General features: G+C 44.1%; 1 long non-coding RNA gene across 1 annotated transcript in view; it reads left to right on the forward strand.

The window, feature by feature from the left end:
* Positions 1–6,123: 6,123 nt before the first annotated feature.
* The window catches only part of LOC113440344 (uncharacterized), a 28,597-nt gene continuing 15,836 nt past the window's right edge, over positions 6,124–18,884 (forward strand). Inside the window, exon 1 of the long non-coding RNA XR_015740680.1 lies at positions 6,124–6,437. This is a non-coding gene — a long non-coding RNA (uncharacterized LOC113440344). The remainder of the gene's footprint in view (positions 6,438–18,884) is intronic.

Raw genomic sequence — 18,884 nt, forward strand, 5'->3', positions numbered from 1 at the left:
CGGGGAGGGAGAACTGTCCTTTTGCAACATCATGCTTTATAACCGCACCACTTAAGCAATGGAAGTTGTGATCCCAATTGCCATTGGAACCTGAGGGCTACCTTCCTATGCTATTACAGTGGAAAGGTGAAGCTTGCACTCTCTCAGTCAGTTATGACCACAGTCTTCTTTTCATAGCTCCAGTTTATTTTTTTTCATTCAGGTAATGGTTAGTCTTTTTCTCACTTCAGTTGCAATTTCTGTGCAATTGATACTTGAGGATGAGGGGGGGAAGGAAAATGCAATTGAAACTTCACACCTTTTTAATTTTTAAAGAGTCAGTCGAAGATGGATAACTATTATCAACTTTGAATGCATGGATAAATAAATAAATCTTCCAAGAATATCATTGGATACTTTAAAATGGCTGGAGCGTTGATTGTGAAGTCATGGTTGCCATGTTGACTTTTGATCCCCTCCCCCAATCGGGACAGGGGACAAAATGACAATGTACTGAATGTTATGTTAACAATGGTTTGTTCTGTTTTGTCTGGGTTAGGGAATTGGGAGAGATAAAAGTATCACTGGACAACCTGATTTTGAAGCCAGAATGAACTACACCCAGCTCAGGAGAGAAGAACTGGCAAACCAATACAGTGCTCAAAGAAAGAAAGCAATCAGGGCCCAATCTGTGATGACTTGCTCTACCAGGGATTCTGTCACAGGGAAGGTTGAAGCAACCAGGGCAGTCAGTCACCGTAAATCGATGTCCCTTCCAGCTTTGGAGCTCCTTCTTAGTAGCTCTTTTTGCTGAACCTCAAGTCTCCCTGCTTAAACTCAGCAGTGTTCATCAAGCCTGACCCAGCTTCCAAGTCTACCCAAATCTATTGAGCTTGTTCAAGGAAAGCCCCATTTGTGCTATACAGGATCAAAGAGCTTCAGTATCTCTGCATGTTTGGATAGTCAATCCGGTGCCAAACTCTAACCTTGGAAGAAGAAGACGGAAGTCATTCTTTGTATTCTTTGTGATTTTGTCCTTTTTCTTTATAATTTTTTTTAACATTTCTGTCCCTGTTCTTTTTTTTATTCTTTATCATTTCTTTTGATTATTAATGTATGTTGTTTTTAATGTTTATTCTTTGTAAAATGCAGTGAAATTATTTAGAAAAAAGAGTTGCCTTGCTAACATGAAAGTTCAAGTGAAACTGATTTCAAAGCTGCCTTACAAAGTCAGGAACAAGTGCTCGCACACACAAACACACACACATAAATCATCTGTCCACCATTAAACAGAAACTACTGTTTTGATTGACTTGTTCCCTCTGTTTTCAATCACGTACTCCACCTCAGCTTCCTCCATGTCTGCAATATCAGGCAAAATTTTAAGCTGCTGTTCTATATCCTCACAGAATTGTTCTCTTCTGAAATGCTCTAAATTTCAAATTCTTGTTATAAAGATCAGATTCTGCTGTTCATAATCTGCGATGCATGTTATTCATTTTATCTTTTGAATTCTTTGTTCCTAATATGCAGTGATTCTTGTTATGTCTTTAGGACTGGTTGGAGTTCCCAACCAGGTCCGCTGTTTGAGTGGGAGCACCAGCAGCTCCCATTGGTTGGCTCCGTTTGACAGTCGGCTATAAAAGCCGGCTGTCGAGCAGAGCCAGCCGTTGTTCGCTTGCAGTCTGCCTTGTTAGCTAGCAGACACGACAACCCTTTATTCCCTGAATAAAGACTGATAGTTGTATGCTCTGGTCTAAGCCTCGTCTGTTCCTTCACTCTACAACACTGGCAACGAGGATGGGATGTGAACGCAGGCTAGCCAGAAGCACTCAAATTCAAAAAAGCTGAAAATCACGCCAGCGAAGCCTCGGAGCTGAACCGCAGCCGCTTCGCACTGAAAGCTCAAGCTCATCCGCTGCGAAAGAGCTGAAGTCACGGCGCTGAAATCTCAGCCGCCCACGCCCCCGAGTGGGCACGAAATTCAAACTGCTGTCGTTTGAATTAGTTACTCAAGTGAAGTACGGCACTGTAGCCACAGTCGCCAACGCTCCCCAGAGAGTGCGAAATTCAAACTGTTATCACTAAGCTGAAGTCAGTTAAGGCGCTGTTAGCTGCCGCCGCCAACGAGCGCAGAGAGCGCAACGCAGGCTGCTCTTGCAAGGGCCGAGTCACGGAGCGAGTCGAGGGCGTTGTAGCCACAACCGCCAGCACTCCCGATAGCGCAGCCCCAGGGCCACGACCAACCTGAGAGATAGCCCAGTCTACCGACGACACCGAGGGGCCCAAGATGAACGCCAATCCGGCGTTTCAACCATTCAAACCCAACGAGGAGACGTGGGACTCCTATAAAAATCGCTTTAGCCATTACATCGATGCCATTGGGTTAGCCGATGCTGCGGAGCATAGGAAGAAATCGTACTTCCTTAGCTACTGCGGGGCTGCAGTTTTCGACACTGCCACGGCACTTTTTGCACCACGTGACATCAAGAACGTTCCATGGAGTGAGCTACAAGAAACACTCTCGAACCACTACTCCCCTAAACCTTCCCAGATCGCAAGACGCTACGCGTTCAGGATGAGGAAGCAAGCCGAGGGAGAATCCATCAACCAGTACATGGCCACCCTGAGGACAGCCGCTCTTCAATGCGAATTCAAGAATTACTTAGACGACATGCTTCTCGACCAACTCGTCTGCGGGGTAAGAGATCAGAGGCTCCAACGACGTCTGCTGGCCAGGAAAGATCTAAATCTTTCCCAAGCGATGGATGAAGCCCTAGCTGCTGAACTATCCGTCCAGTCAGCAGCTGAGATTCAGGGCACCGCACCAAAGCCTGGTACTTCCACCGTCCACTCAGAGGAGGTAATGAGCGAAGCTGACCCCTCTGAAATTTCAGATGTCCATCGCCTCAAGCAACTGAAACAGCCACAGGTAGGAGCGAGGCAGAGAAACAGCAGTGGCCCACAACAGATCCCTTTGTGCCTAACCTGCGGGGTTCCCATTCCCGGGCATCTTGCAGGTTTAGAAACGCCAGTTGCCTTAACTGCCACAAGAAAGGTCACCTTGCAAGAGTCTGCCAGGCAGCACGCGCTCCTCCCCAGAAGTTTCCTTCATCTCCTAGCCTCCAAAGGCAAGTAGAAGACTGTTACACGTGTTACCACGCCAACCACACTTCCCAAACTCCAAATAAAATTAAGCTCTCTCTTTCCCTAGAAGGTAAACCTTGCACCATGGAGGTGGACACCGGCTCAGCGCTCTCAATCATCTCCTGGGATACGCTGAAAAAGATTCAATCCAGACTGACCAGGAAGCAGCTGCAAAAGTGCCACCTCACCCTGAGAGACTATCAAGGCAAGAACATCCCTGTCCTCGGGAAAGGCAAGTTCCTTGTTAAATTCCAAACCTTCAAAGGCCATTTGCCTTTAGTGGTGGTTAATGGTACCCTCCCTAGTCTTTTGGGGTTAGATTGGTTCCCCTCTCTTGGCCTTAGCATAACAGGGATTCATGCTGTCTCAACTTCTGATGTAGACACATTGTTCTCTGACTATTCCGATGTTTTCAGTAGCGAGCTGGGTTGCTACAATGGCACACCCATCTCCTTCTCTGTAGACCCCCAGGCAGTTCCTGTCCGCCTGAAATTCCGTAGAGTACCTTTCACTATCCGCCCCAAATTAGACGCAGAATTGGACAAACTTCTCAAACAAGGGGTAATTGAACCCACAGATTTCGCCAAGTGGGAGACCCCCATAGTCACCCCACTCAAAAAGGACGGTAGTTTGAGAATTTGTGCTGATTACAAGACGACCCTTAACTGTTATCTCCAGGTTAGCGCATACCCCGTTCCAGTCATCCAGCACCTGTTGCACACTTTCGAACCCGGCACCATTTTTGCCAAGCTAGACATGTCACAGGCATATCAGCAGTTCCCTGTCAACAGCCACACAGCAGACTTACAAACCATAGTAACTCATAGAGGGGCATTCAGGTGTAAACGCCTCCAATTCGGCGTTAGCGTAGCCCCAGGTATTTTTCAGTCACTAATGGAGAGAATTCTCCAAGGTCTTCCAGGAGTAGTCCCATACTTTGACGATATTTTGGTCTCAGCTATGGACAGGCCCCAGCTCCTCCAGAGGGTTAGGGCAGTATTGGAGAAGTTTAGACAGCATGGTCTCAAACTCAAACGGGAGAAGTGCACCATCGCCACTAGACAAGTGGACTTTTTAGGATATAGACTAGACGCCTCAGGCATCCACCCGGTGGAGTCAAAAGTAAAAGCCATCCACGAGGCACCCACACCTACCAATAAAACGGAACTACAAGCCTTCCTGGGGTTATTAAATTTCTACGCTTCATTCTTACCACACAAAGCTTCAGTCGCTGAACCTTTACACAGGTTATTAGATAAAGACACTCCATGGCACTGGGGCCCCAAAGAATCCCATGCATTTAAAGCGATCAAATCTCTGCTCACTTCTGATGCCATTCTAATTCAGTTCAACCAACTCCTTCCCTTGATCTTGGCCGCTGACGCATCCCCTTTCGGGATAGGAGCTGTCCTAAGTCACAGACTCCCCAATGGCACCGAGGCGCCAATTGCTTTTTTCTCCAGGACCCTTTCCATGACTGAAAGAAACTACAGCCAGATTGATAAAGAGGCTCTGGCTGCAGTAGCAGCAGTCAAAAAATTCCACGAATTCCTTTTTGGCCACCATTTCGAACTCATTACCGATCACAAGCCACTTTTGGGACTTTTATCGGGGGACAGGCAAACTCCACAAGTGCTGTCCCCCAGGATGACTAGATGGACATTGTTCCTGGCGGCCTATTCGTTCAAGCTGGTCTATCGCCCCGGTAAGACTTTAAGCCACGCAGATGCTCTCAGCCGCTGCCCCTTACCGACCCCAGTTGAGGACCCAGCTCCGGTGCACGCAATCTTCGAAGTCAACGAACTTAAGCTACCTGTGACTGCAGATGACATCACGGCACACTCCAAGAAAGATAAAATAATCGCCCAGGTTCTGGACTGGGTGGGGAGGGGGTGGCCGGATACAAAGTGTTCAGTTGACTTTGTCCCATTTAAAACGCATCAACAGGAATTATCAAAACTCCAGGGATGCCTGCTGTGGGGTACCAGAGTCGTTATCCCAACCACTCTTCGCGTGCCCATATTGAAGGTGCTGCACGAGGCCATCCGGGTATCGTGCGAATGAAGGCATTGGCTCGCAGTTGCGTATGGTGGCCGGGGATGGACGATCAGATCGCAGAGTGGGTAAGCTCCTGTAAACCCTGTCAAGAATCTAGGGCAGCCCCACCAGCAGCCTCACCCACTAAGTGGGAAAGCGCCAATGCCCCATGGTCACGGTTACACATCGACCTGGCCGGGCCTGTGCATGGCAAAACTTTCTTGGTGGTCGTGGATTCGTATTCTAAATGGATAGACGTTGCCTTGCTTCCCACGACCACCACACAGGCAGTTGTTAAAGCCCTGACCCGACTTTTTGTAACTCCTGGGCTTTACTATTTTACCTTTTACTAGAACTGCTGTAATTTCACTAAAGCTCCTTCTGTGGGTCTGACAACTTTGCTTCTCTGGCCAATAACAAGCAGGAAATGGCTATAGGACAATGCTTTCCCCACATAGTTGTGTTTGGGTTTCACCAAGAGTTAAAAAAACAAAACAAAATTCACCATAGCCTGAAGGTGCAGCATAGGTGCCAAACAGCACTTTAGCTCACTAAACCAATCTATCTTAATTAACTGGCTCATCCCAGAAAGGATCAATTGAGACTCATGTGCAGGTTTCTGTCTCCTCCTGTGTGGATAGTCCCCTCTCTGCAGAAGAGCAATCAGGAACAGGAAGCAAAAACCCATCCAAGGTGCCATCTTGCCTCAGGGAACCTAGTTTGCTGTCCTTTAAATATGTCTTTGAGCTGGGCTGGGGGTTTAGGCGTTCTTGTATATATAGCAATGCCTATGTGTTCTGTAAATAGAGAAATGAGGAAATAGCAGAATTTCCTTGAAAAGATAGAGGAGGAAACTATCTTGAAAGTCTTCTTTTGCAAGACCTGCTTTACCTGCTTTTGCAAACCTTGGCACTATTCCAGTGGTGGGATTCAAATTTTTTAACTACTGGTTCTGTGGGCGTGGCTTGGTAGGCATGGCAGGGGAAGGATACTGTAAATCTCTAGTCAGAGTTGGGAATTGCCGGTTCTCCGAACTACTCAAAATTTCTGCTACTGGTTCTCCAGAACTGGTCAGAACCTGCTGAATACCCACCTCTGCACCATTCCCAATATTTGCAGATGAGGGATGGAGCTCTAGAAATAACAGAAATCCCTGCATCACATTACTTTCTCCACCCTTTATCCTTCTTTGAGCATTTTTTATGGAACAATGTGGATTTTTAAAACTTTGGTTATCAGAGGGAGAGAAGAAACACGAGTGAACTGCACTTCAGGTAAACAAATACATCAGCTTTTACAATTTTCCTTCTTGGATAAATACTCCCTGACAAAGACTGACAATATCTCAATTAACCCAGCCAAGTTGATTATATTTAATGCATGACTAAAAATTAATAGCTGTTCATTAATCTCTTCTGCAATTTTCATATATTCTTATGGAGTATTAATGTATTTTATACCCAGACAAGTATAGTATAGATAGATTAAATTGTTTTTTAAAATATACGGAGTGAAAGAAAGGTTAGAAAATTGATTAATATCTAGAATGTAGATTAATAGGCTTTTCTCAAAAGACAATGTGTGCTAGCCTTGCCAGTCTTGCCATAAAAACAGATTAAATTAAAAATAAAAATAAATCTCTTGTAATAGTGTGTGAAAAAGATCTTGGAATAGTAGGTGAAGAGATGTTACCAAGGGACAGCATAGCTAGATAGCAGGCCAGGCAGGAGGCTTCAGTTGTAAAGGAGATGGTTGGGAGAGAGAATTGTCCTTTTGTAACACATATGTCAGCCTTTCTAGGCAAGTAGGGATTTTTAGGTATAAACCACATTACTCACTTTTGTGGAGTTAAGATAACGGTCTATTTATAATACATCCCATCCAAGTTAGCAACAATAAGAAAATATCTGTATAAAGCCAGTGGTGAGAGCAACTGCCTCTCAGCACCTTTTATTGCAATAATCCACCCTTCGTAATTACCTAACATCCACCCTCCCAGCTAATTCCCCATACTTCCTCCCCATGCTCCTAATTGCATCTATCATCCCACTCCCAAGTAGTGTAACCCTAAACCACTGCCTCCTCCCTGCAGCTATAGCTGCCCTTTAGCATTATTCAAACCAACTTCCCTTTTCTGTCTTAATTGCTTCATCACGATCCCTCTAACAGTCTTTGCTGTAGCTGGAGTTTCTCCCTGCTACATTCCTATCTATCTGTCTGTCTGTCTGCCTGTCTGTCTATCTATCTACTCCCCCCTAATGTTCTCTAATGTTCTGCAAACAGACAGCATGCATCAACATAACAATACTTCCTTTTGACTGGAGTTCATCATGTGCTGTCTGTTTCTACATGTCAGCTTTTGCTGCTTTTCTCAACAACCCCGCCATCATTCATCAACCTAACCGACCCACAGTTCAATGAACTCCGTGTCGTGCTTCAAGGTGAGTGTGGAAACGTTGAAGCCTGACAGGCTGCCCTCTCTACTATGACATTGTCTGCAACATAAAGAATACAATTAATATCCCACACTTAATTTATCTCATCCTTCCACCTGCTTTCATGGGATGCGATATATGAAATCTGTTTCGTAACCGAGGCGCTGACACATCAAAACAAGGGACCCACGAGGCATCCGTGATAGGGTAACCATGCCATCAAACCTAATATTGTAAAGTTTCTCGTCTTTGGCGGGAATCAAGGATTTCATTGATTTCATAATGAACATCATGAATTGGACCTGGTATTTGCAGTCTTTGGTTTTGTCTAGTCATATTGGCGGGTTTCAATAAATTTATATGAAAAACAGGATGAATTCTTTTGAACTGGGAATGTAAACAGAGAAATACGGTAACAGGATTTATTATCTTACTCACTGAAAGTGGTCCTATATATTTCAGGCCTAGTTTTTTACTACTTAACCCTAGATTTATGTATTTAGTTGAGAGATATACCCAATCTCCTACCTTATATTGAATTTGTGAGGGCTGTTTTTTATCCACTTGTTTCCTGTATTCCATTTGTGCTTTGTTTAATGCTACTTGTACTGCCTTCCATATACTTTTTATACTGTCTGACCAAGTGTTCATTGTACCTGGTTCCCAGTGTTTATGTGGCCATTCCAGTATTGGAACAAATTCAGTACTGTGTACGATTTGAAACGGGGAATATCCAGTACTGTTATGTACAGTATTATTATACGCTATTTCAGCATATGGTAAAAGATCCACCCAGTCATTTTGTTGGTATGATATGTAGCATCTCAAATAATGTTCAATGGTGGCATTCGCTCTCTCTGCTGCCCTGTTTATGCAAGGATGATAAGCGGTACTTAAACCTTGCGTTGATCCAATTGGATGTACAAATTCCTGCAAAAAATTTGCTGTAAATTGTACTCCTCAATCTGATATAATCCGTCCAGGTACTCCATGTAATCTATAGATGTGTTTTATGAATAGGTTGGCCAATTTTCTAGCAGAGGGCAATCTTTTACAAGGAATAAAGTGCCCCTGTTGTGAAAACAGATCAATTACAGTCCGTATCATGTTGTATCCATTAGTATTCGGTAGCTCAACTATAAAATCCATGCCAATATCTTGCCATGGTTTTGTGGGTTCAGATACTGTTTGTAATAATCCTTCTGGTTTACCCACTTTTGTTTTATTGACTGCACAAACTGGACATGATTTTACATATTTTTCTATCTCTGACCTCATAGCCGGCCACCAAAATTGTCTTTTTGCAAGGTGTAAAGTTTTTAAAATCTTTATAATGCCCTGCCTGTTTAACATCATGACAATGTTTAAACACTATTGATCACAATGAGGTAGGTATGCATATGTTATTTCCTCACCACGCCATATTATCTCGCATTTCAATTTGGCTCTGATTATTTATTAACCACTGATTGTTTGCCAAAATGGTAGGTAAATCTGCTGTCATAATTGTATTTTGTAATGATTCAACATGATCCATACATGAAATAAGGAGTTGGATTAAAGTGTCACGTTGACTTTTGTATTGGGGAAGGCGAGATAAGGCGTCCACCATAAAATGTTTTCCAGCAGGAACATATTGTAGTGTAAAGTTGAATCGTTTAAAAAACAATGCCGATTGCACTTGTTTAGGACATAATCGATGTAGATTTTGGAGTGCCTCCAAATTGTTGTGATCTGTCCACACTGTTCCATACTAGCAGGCTTGTAGGCCTGCATTCCTATTGGTCCAGAAAAGCCGGGCCGTGATTGGACAGATCTAAGCGTTCTGATTGGTTCTTATTCGGCTGCCGCGATTGGGTAAAACCAAGCACAGTAAGCTCAAATGCATGTCATAGGCTGCCTAGCCGCAGCCAGCTCTATAAAAGGAGCTGCCTCGGCTGGGAGTCTTGTCTCAGTATCTGGTTTCCTAATAAAGAGCTGTTGTCACTATTCTGAGTCTCATCTCTCCTTGGGACCCATCGCCCAGACATAACACTGGTGATGAGGGTGGGATACTGAGACAACAGAACTTGGCAGAGAGCGAATAGATAACCTGCAAGATGGCCAGCAGCGCTGTGCCACCCGCACCATTCAATCCAGCCAGCGAGGACTGGGAGTCCTACATTGATCGTTTCCAAATGTTCTTGGAATCAAACAACCTGAAGGATGCCACCGGCAGCAAGAAGCAAGCGATTTTTCTAACACACTGTGGACCCGCCATTTTTAAAATGGCCAAGACACTTGCAAAGCCAACAGACGTCAAGACCATGGATTGGGATACCCTAGCTCCCATCCTCTGGCACTACTATGCCCCAGCGGTGCCAATTCTCATCTGTCGGCATGACTTTTACCAGAGGGATCAGTGTGAGGGCGAGAGCGTTGGAGAGTTCGTAGCTGACCTGAGGGACCTAGGAGGCTTGTGTGGATTCGCCAATCTAGACGAGGCCATGCGTGACCAAGTCGTCCTCAGCCTGAAAGACCCAACTCTCCAAAGCAGACTGATGGCTAAAGGAGACATCTCCCTCACCGACGCTGTAGCCGAAGCCATCGCAGCCGAGGCCACCCATAAGTCAGCGGCGCGAATGCAGCATTCAAACAGAAATGACTGCCAACCCACCAGTGAGACAGCAACCGCAGCAGACAAACATGCAGCATCCACCCACCATGGTGACATCGAATCCCCCTCTGACAGCGAAGAGGAAGAAATTCACAGACTTCAGTCGGAACGTGAGCGACGAGACCAATGTGGTTGTAAGTCGAGTTACCAATGTGCCAGCTGCGGAGGAAATCACCCGCGTTCTGAATGCAAGTTCCTGGACGCTGCTTGCCGTTTTTGCAAAAAACGAGGGTATATTGCCAAAGCATGCCGTAACAAACGAAATTCCAGCCCCTGACGACGGGGAAACAGCCCAAGAAGAAGAGATGGCACCCCCACCATAAACCGGGACCACCATAATGACAACCGATGGAACCGGGACAGCCGACCCAGGAAGTTCGTCGAGGCACCCAGAAGAGAAGAAATGCACCAAACAGTCACCATTGGCCACGCTTCATCAATTGACGCACGAAAGATACGTGTAGAGGTCAACATCGAGAATCAGCCTTGAACCATGGAGGTAGACTCTGGTTCCTCCCTCTCAATGGTCTCCTGGAGGACCATCAAAAGACTAATTCCCAGCATCCGCCGCCAAGAGCTTAGTGACCAGAAGCTAATATTAAGAGACTATCAAGGTAATCGCATTCCGGTTGTTGGCACTGGACATTTTCAAGTCTCGTTCAGAAACCACACCACCATCCTACCACTCACAATCATTGATAAAGACAGACACAGCCTACTCGGGTTGCAGTGGTTCGCACCGTTGGGGATCGAGATGGCAGGCATCAACCACACAGAAGACGGAAACTGGGAAACAACGCTCATCCAGGACTTCCAAGAAGTCTTCAGTGAACATCTAGGCAAGTACAAGGGGTCCCCTATCTCCTTTAATCTCAGCCCTGACATTGCTCCCATCCGTCTCAAGCCGCGCCAAGTGCCTTTTGCACTCAAGCCTAAAATAGATGAACAATTAGACAAACTAATAGCGCAAGGCGTGTTAGAACCCATCAATCATGTCCATTGGGAGACCCCCAATTGTCACCCCCATCAAACCCGATGGCTCCCTGAGAATTTGTGGTGACTACAAGGCCACCCTCAACCACGCACTGCAGCAGAGCGCCTATGCGGTGCCAGTAGTCCAACATCTCCTGCACTCACTAGGAGGTGGCAAGGTCTTTGCAAAGCTCAACCTGGCTCAAGCTTCTCAACAACTGCCAGTCGATGCTGAAACTGCCGAAGCCCAAACAATAGTGACACATAGAGGGGCATTCAAATGTAACCGGCTCCAGTTTGGGCTCAGCATCGCACCGGGCATTTTTCAAAGTCTAATGGAGAGATTGTTGCAGGGAATTAAAGGAGTCGTGCCCTATTTCAATGATGTCCTGGTAGCAGCCCCTACCAAAAAACAATTGGAAAAATGACTGAGGGCGGTCCTACAGAAATTCAAAGACGCTGGCCTCAAGGTGAAAAAGGAAAAGTGCCAATTATGCACTGAAAGGGTTGAATTTCTTGGCTACCTCCTTGACAAACAAGGAATTCATCCCACAGATAAAAAATTGAAAGCCATCAAAAACGCCCCCAGACCAAAGAACAAAACGGACCTCCAAGCCTTCCTCGGACTCATTAATTTCTACAACATTTTTCTACCCTAGAAAGCAACTGTCGCAGAACCTCTGCATAGACTTCTTGATAAAAAGGCTTCCTGGATATGGGGACGGCGAGAAGAGCACGCTTTTCACCAGATAAAAAACCTTTTGACTTCAGACGCAGTCCTCATGCAATACAATGAAACGTTACCTCTGACTGTTACTTGTGACGCATTGCTTTTCGGGGTTGGCGCCATCCTGAGCCACGTTTTACCAAATGGAATGGAAGCCCCCGTTGCATTCTTTTCCAGAACATTGTCCAAGCAAGAGAGGAACTATAGCCAGCTGGACAAAGAAGCCCTCGCCATCGTTTCAGCAGTAAAGAGATTCCACGAATATATTTATGGTAGGACATTTTCTATTATTACAGACCATAAGCCCCTACTTGGCATATTGGCGGGTGACAATCCCACTCCACACATCTTGTCACCTAGAATGACAAGATGGTCTGAATTTCTTGCTGCTTATAATTACAAATTGATACATTGCCTTGGAAAGACAATCTTGCACGCCGACGCCTTAAGCTGCTCCCCCTTGCCAGACTTGCAAGAGGACCCAGCACCCACATTACCAGTCTTGCAAATTGAAATGATCCCCATGCCACCAGTAACCGCGCAAGACATCACCCACGAAACTAGGAAGGACAGATGCTTGGCGCGAGTTCTCAGCTGGGTGGAGAGGGGATGGCCAGAAACCGAGCCAAACGAACTTTTTAAACCGTTTAAAAACCGGCAAACTGAACTCTTTTCGCAAAAAGGTTGCGTGTTGGGGGGAGACCAGGTAGTAATACCAGAGACACTACAGAAAATAGTTTTAGACTTGCTGCATGACGGGCACCCTGGTATTGTGCACATGAAAGCTCTGGCCAGGAGCTACGCTTGGTGGCCAGGCATGGACAAGCAAATTGAAACCTGGGTCGCCGCTTGTAACAGATGTCAAGAGACTCGCTCGGCTCCCCCTAAGGCCCCACCATTAGAATGCGAGACACCCAGAGGCCCTTGGTCGCACATCCATACTGACTTCGCAGGGTGAACCAAGGGGCACACCTTTTTAATCACTGTTGACGCTTATTCAAATTGGCTCAAGGTGAGCACAATGAAGACAACCACCACAGAAGCTGTCATCAAAAAATTAAATAGACTTTTCGCAACGCATGGTCTGCCAGATGTTATCGTTTCTGACAATTGGCCACAATTTACTGCCTTAGCTTTTGAACAATACTTGGCAGACCGCGGCATCTGACACACATTGACATCGCCAGCTCACCTGGCGGCGAATGGTAGAGCTGAACACATGGTTCAATTTACAAAAACACCTGCACAAAATGGAACATGGCAACATCCATGAGAAGATCACCAGGATGCTTCTTCTACAACATATCACACCAAATACCACCACCACCAAGAGCCCAGCAGAGCTATTAATGGGCAGAAGACTCAGGTCACCTCTAGACTGCCAGCACCCTGCTTACACTCCAGAAAAACCCCTTGGTTCCAGCAGCAAGCACCACACCTTCAAGGTAGGAGACACTGTATTTGCCAAAAACTTTACAGGGGACCCACTTTGGATCCCTGCAAAAATAACCCAAGTAACAGGCCCCCGCTCCTACCGGCTCGAGACCACCAATGGGAGGTCGTGGAAACGTCATATCGACCAGCTAAGATCCAGACTGGCCGCTTCCCCCCTCATAGACTCTAATCAAGAAATCAGAGGGGGGGGGGAAACCTCAAGTTCAGAAAATGAACGAACATCTGTACAAGTAGAACACCCCCCACAGACACTAAACAAAAACCAACAATACTTACCAGCCAGAAGGGAGTCGTGGCAGATGGGCACTATGCCTGGAAGCAGCAGCCGGACAAGCTCCACCAGCCCAGAGAGCCCAGGCGGGAGCAGCAGAGCAAACGACTCAACCGACCCAGAATCACCAGGTGGGAGTCGCCGCCAGAGGACCGGCTCACCCTTCCAGGCAGTTCCATCTTGCAGCTTGAGAGCGATGCAGAGCTCGACCGAACCCGATGGTGAACAGAGACACTGTGAACTGCGCAAGTCTAGTAGGCAGGTACGAAGACCTACCTACTTGCGTGATTACGTTACCCCGCCCCTTGGACGGAACCAAGAGGGGAGGGGTGTTCCATACTAGCAGGCTTGTAGGCCTGCATTCCTATTGGTCCGGAAAAGCCGGGCCGTGATTGGACAGAACTAAGCTTTCTGATTGGTTCTTATTCGGCTGCCGCGATTGGGTAAAACCAAGCACGGCAAGCTCAAATGCATGTCATAGGCTGTCTAGCTGCAGCCAGCTCTATAAAAGGAGCTGCCTCGGCTGGGAGTCTTGTCTCAGTATCTGGTTTCCTAATAAAGAGCTGTTGTCACTATTCCAAGTCTCGTCTCTCCTTGGGACCCACCACCCAGACATAACACACACCTCAAAAGGGTATGGACCACCTTCTAATAGATGTCTCTAAGTAATTAATGCCCACCGAACAGCAAATGCCTCTTTCTCTCAAATCACCCAATTATGCTCAGTGGAACTAAAATTTTTGAGAGGTATAGGCACATGGTTATAATGTTCCTGCTGAATTCTTTTGCAGCAAAACAGCTGCTACTGCCACATCACTAGAGTCGGCTTGAATAACAAATGGAAAGCTGGTATCAGGATGTTTGAGGGCTGGTTCCTGAGTGAAAAGATTTTTCATTGATTATTCATGGTGAGTGTGGAAACGTTGAAGCCTGACAATATGATATCATGCTTTACAACTACATCCCTTAGCAATGAAAATTCTGAGAACTACCTTTCCAGGCTATTACTGTGGAAAGGTGAAGCTTGCATTCTCTCAGTCAGTTAAGACCACAGTCTTTCACACCTCCAGTTTAATTTTTTTCATTCCCCTTAATGGCTAGTTTTCTTCTCACTTCAATTGCAATTTCTGTGCAATGGTACTTGAGGATAAGGAGTATATGGGATGTGGGGAGAAACATGCAATTGAATCCTATCTTTTAAATTTCAAAATAGTCAGTCAGAGTTGGACAACTAATCATCTTTGAACTAATGAATGAACAAATTTGCTGTGAACATCACATTTAAACTTGGGTGAAGCTTTGATTGTGTAATCATGGTTGCCATGTTGACTTTTGGGTTGCTCCCAGTGGTGGGATTCAAATTTTTTTTACTACCAGTTCTGTGGGCGTGGCTTGGTGGGCATGGCAGGGGAAGAATACTGTAAAATCTTCAGTCAGAGGTGGTATTTGCCAGTTCTCCAAACTACTCAAAATTTCTGCTACCGGTTCTCCAGAACTGGTCAGAAACTGCTGAATACCACATCTGGTCCCTCCCCCTACTTTGGGACAGGGGACAAAATGACAATGTACTGGATGCTTTATTAACAATGGTTAGGGACTGGGGGAGATAAAAGTATCATTGGACAGCCTGATTTTGAAGCCAGAATGAGCTACACCCAGTTCAGGAGAGAAGAACAGCCAAACCAGTTCAAAGGAAGAAAGCAATCAGGGTGCAATCTGTGAAGATTTGATCTACCAGAGACAGGGAAGGTTGAAGCAACCAGGGCAGACACAAGAAATCAACATTCCTTCTAGCTTTGCTGTTTCTTTGGCTGAAACTCAAATTTCCCTGCTTTAACTCAGCAGTGTTAGTTAAGCCTGACTCAGCTCCCAAGTCCACCCAGGTCTATTGACCTTGCTCAAGGAAAGCCCCATTTGTGCTATCTTCAGAGCTTCAGCTCCTCTGTGTTTTTAGATTGTCAACCCAGCATCACCCTGCATGGCCATTTTGAGCCTGGATCATTTAATTTCCAATGTACTTTTGTTTCACTCTCTCCCCTCCCTGCCTCAGCCCATTTACTCAACAATCTCTCTCCCAGGTCAGTCTTAAGGAAGAGCAGACAATTCATACCATTTATCTTAATAACCCAAACATATTTAGGCACATTGTGAATAAGTATCATTTTTAGTTAAAACAAATTAATCTTATATAGAAACATAGAAATGTAGAAAACTGATGGCAGAAATGGACTTAATGGTCCATCCAATTTGTTCTTTGAGTTTTTTTAATATTTCTTTTATTTTTTTTATATTTTTATTGGATGATGTGCATGTGTTTATCCCAAGCATATTTAAACTCAGTTACTGATGGGCAACCTAAAATTGGAAAGTTGGTTCATAGCATCCACTTTCTGTGAGGTCATACTTTCTAAATTTACTTTTGAACTTCACTCCTGTTAATTTGAGGCTATGTCTCCATGTTCTGGATTTTTTTTGCTTAATATTGAAAATGCTGCCTTCTAGAACCTCATTCATATCTTTATATTTAAAGGTTTCAGTCATTACCCCCTTTTCTTTTGGAATCTCATTTTTAACTGCCCACATATATTTAAGTATGCTGTGTGCAAGTAGTACTCTGTCTGATCTAACTCTGAGAGCAAGTTGGGAGTCCACAATAAAATATCTAAAATGATTTTTAAAATGTGCAATAATGCATATAGGATTAAATGATTGTCGATGGATCATTTTTTTATTTCTATGCAATAAACTTGAAGAAAAATATAATGTGGTGTGGGTGCAGAAATTATCCACACTATGGCAGTGTTGGCCACAAGATATCAACCTCTTCAATTCTATATGCACTCATAAAACAGTTCAGTACAGGTATTCCTATATAACATTATGCTATGTTATCGTAACTTTATGGATAAAACAATGGAAAAACATCACATAGTGTTTTATTGTTATGTATGATAAATGCACTCAGCATTGAAAAGATCCTACAATAGCCAGAATAGTAGGTATTAGTAGTAATAAAGATGGTGGAATTGGCAACAGTGGCTAAGCTAATGGTCCTCGTGAAAGAAAAATCACTGAAGAAATTTATCTCTAATTGGAAGCTCTTTGTGGACGTTTTTTGCAGGAGATGGAGAAACATGAAAATTTAACATATGGATTTGATTATTGTTAAAATTTAAAAGGGGGGGAGAATTTTTTATAATTTTCCCCTTTTTTGGAGGGGGAATTGACCCTTTAGTATAGTCTTAACTAAGAGCCAAAAGTAAGCATTCTCTTGGAAGAAGTTAGAAGCCATTCTTTATATACATTTCTGCTTTTTTTTCTTTTTCTTTATACTTTTTTATTACAGTTCTGTCTCTGTTCTTTTTTTTTTTACCCTCAATCATTTTTAAATCATCGATTTATATTGTTTTTAATGTTTCTGCTTTGTAAAATGCAGTAAAATTATTTGGAAATAAAGAGTTGCTTTACTAAGGTTAAATTTTAAGTGAAGCTTCTTTGAAGCTACTTTACAAAGTCAGGTACATGTGTGTGCACACACAAACACACATACACATAGTCCACCATCAAACAAAAGCTGCTGTGTTGCTTGACTTACTTCCTCCAGAACTTCCTGTGTTTTACGACATACTCCACCTCAGTTTCCTTCATGTCTGCAATATCAGGCAAATTTTTAAGCAGCTGTTCCATGTGCCCACAGAATTGTTCTCTTCTGAAATGCTCTACAGTTCAAATTCTGTTTATAAAGATTAGACTCTGCTGTTTGTAATCTGTGATGCATGTTATTCATTTTATCTTCTGAATTCTTTGTTCTATAACAGGCAGTGAGTGATTCTATCTAGTCATAATACTACTGAAATGAGCTGATAAGATGCTGCTTTAATTCACTTCACCAATCTTAACAATCAAAATATATTTACTTGCTTGATCAAAGTCAAAGAGAAAAAAAAAATCCATTTACTTGCTTCCTTCTGTTACATCCAAATTTACATCACATTTAGACCAGGGGTGTCAAACTCATGTCATCATGGCAGCATCACATGATGTATCAGGACTTTTCCTCCCTTCGCTAAACTGGGTGTGGGCATGGCCAGCATGTAATGCATCCACCTGCGAGCCGGGACTTTGATAGACCTGGTTTAGAGGAACTTGTAATGATGATTTAACCGATTCTCATCTTCAGTGGAGTTAGACAGAGCTATATCCTTGTTAATTAGTCAGCTTCTATATAAATGACACATAGTTCTTGTTTTTTATCTGCATACTCCTAATACGGAATACTGATTGGTCCACACGGACCGCAACCTGATTGGTCAACTGAACGGCCGTGATTGGCACGCTAAGAATCGACCGTGATTGGCCGAGCCGATCGCGGGAGATTCAAAGCCCTGTCATTGGCCGCCGAGCCGCAAGCAATCCCTATATGAAGGGCTGCACAGCTCCAAGACCTTGTACAGGTCTTAACATTGAAATAAAGAGCTGAATGTACACTTTTGGTCTCGCGTCTCTGTGGGAACCGATCTACCTGATCTAACAGTTCTTTCTAAACTAGAATTTAACCCCATCATGCTTGCCCACCATCCTGTATCCATTGTCTTGTAAAGATTGAAATCATCTTGTTAAGTGGGCACCTTATCGATCTGTAACCTAAGTGGGCCTAGATGCTTTAGTGTTTTATTATTCCAGGGAATTTCTTGAAATCAATTACTCAAAAATGAAGGTTCTGGTTTTCTCTAGAATGCACTTTAATTCCTCTATTACATAGGAAATCAATTAAAAAAAAACAAATGAATCAGTTAAGGACTTAAAGTAACTTGGCTATCTTCACCCATTGGAATACCCAAGTGAGTGAACTTTCTATTAGAGCTCATAAAGTTGCTAAAACAATCTTAAAGTATGCAAGTCTTTCTGGCAATGATAACATCTCTGTAGCAATAAAATTGTATAAAGCAAAGAGTCTGAGTCTGTTGTTATATGGTGCAAAACTTTGTGTTTATAAGAATGTCTCTACTCTAGAAACTGCTCAGTCTAAGTTCCTTAGAATTGTTTGGCTAGAGCTTGGCTAAATTTCTCTTGGGACCCACCTGAGACTTGCCTTCTCAGGTTTTGGCTGAAACAAACCTTTTATGGATGAGTCTCTGGTTTACCTTACATTCTTTGAAAGGTTTATTTCTTCCCTAACGAGGAAAATTGATTCTGATCTGGCTT

Source organism: Pseudonaja textilis, chromosome 1 (genome assembly GCF_049901715.1).
Source record: "Pseudonaja textilis isolate UNSWEBS1 chromosome 1, rPseTex1.2, whole genome shotgun sequence".
In the NCBI taxonomy this organism is placed as follows: domain Eukaryota; kingdom Metazoa; phylum Chordata; class Lepidosauria; order Squamata; family Elapidae; genus Pseudonaja; species Pseudonaja textilis.